Raw genomic sequence first — 1,281 nt, 5'->3', positions numbered from 1 at the left:
GAGCCAGGCACTTTCTGTTCTAGACGCTGGGGGCACAGCAGTGAACCAACAAAATGCCCGCCTTCCTGGATCTGACATTCTAGTTAGGAAGGTGGCCATGGGGGATGGGGAGGGAGATAATAAAAAGTGGACAAAGAAAGAAAGAATTTCAGAGAGTAGTAAATATTGTCAAGAAAATTAAACAGTGTGTCTTGCTAGCAAGGAGCTGGGGCCCTGACTTGCAGCCAGCGTTAGGGAAGGCCTTTTCGAGGTGTTGATACCTGATCTGAGACTGGAGTGAGAGGTGCAGTCAGCCATGAGATGATTTGTGTAAGGCTCTAAGAAGAGGGAGCAGCAAGTGCTAAGGCCCTGAGGTGGCTTCCTCCAAGAACTGACAAAAGCTGCTGTGAATGGCTGTGTAATGTTAGGTGAGTTAGTCTCTGTGCACCACTGCAAAATGAGGTTGATCATACCGACCCCTTCAAGGTTGCTACAAGGATTCAATTAGACAACTGTTAAAGGGCTAGGCTGTGCCTGGCACACGTAGGTATTCAATAAACACCAGCTATTACTTTGAGCAATACAATTGTTAATTCAAGGCAGAAAAAATGGACTTGGAGAATCAAAGGATGAGAGAAAGGAGCTTTTGTGGTTTATCCTTCCTGAATCCAAAATGCACGATATAATATGAGCCCTGGCTGGTGTGGTTCAGTGGATTGAGCCTCGGCCTGCCCACTGAAAGGTCACGGTTCGATTCCCAATTAGGACACATGCCTGGGTTGCAGGCCAGGTCCCCAGCTGGGGGTGTGAGAGAGGCAACCAACTGGTGTTTCACACATCGATGTTCTCTCTCTGTCCTTCTCCCTCCCTTCCCCCACTCTAAAAATAAACAAAAATTTTAAAATATATAAATAGTAGGAGCAAGGCCCTGAACATGCCTCCAGTACATCCCGGAGACCAATGATAAGAACTAGCCTTATTTTAATAACTACCACCATTCACTGAGCAACCATGATCTGCCAGGCACTCCGCTGAGTACCTGATGTCTGCGGCTCGTCCGACTCTGGGGTGGGCACTAGAATCAACATCCCCATCTCACAGAGGAGGAAAACTGAGGCTCAAAGCTGAGAGTCACAGTCTGGAGCAAAGCCAGGAGGCCAGCACAAGGCCGCTCCACCTGCTACCTGATGACCTTTGGCCATTCCTCACCTCTGATGTGGGGTGACAATTCTGCCCCACCATCCACCTTTATCATTCTCCCAGCCTGGGAAAGCGGGGTGCAGAGAGGGAGAGAAGCGAAAC

The sequence above is a fragment of the Furipterus horrens genome, unplaced genomic scaffold, assembly GCF_987537825.1.
Source record: "Furipterus horrens unplaced genomic scaffold, mFurHor1.1.pri manual_scaffold_13, whole genome shotgun sequence".
In the NCBI taxonomy this organism is placed as follows: domain Eukaryota; kingdom Metazoa; phylum Chordata; class Mammalia; order Chiroptera; family Furipteridae; genus Furipterus; species Furipterus horrens.
The sequence above is the reverse complement of the archived record's forward strand: the minus strand, read 5'-3'. Positions refer to the sequence as shown.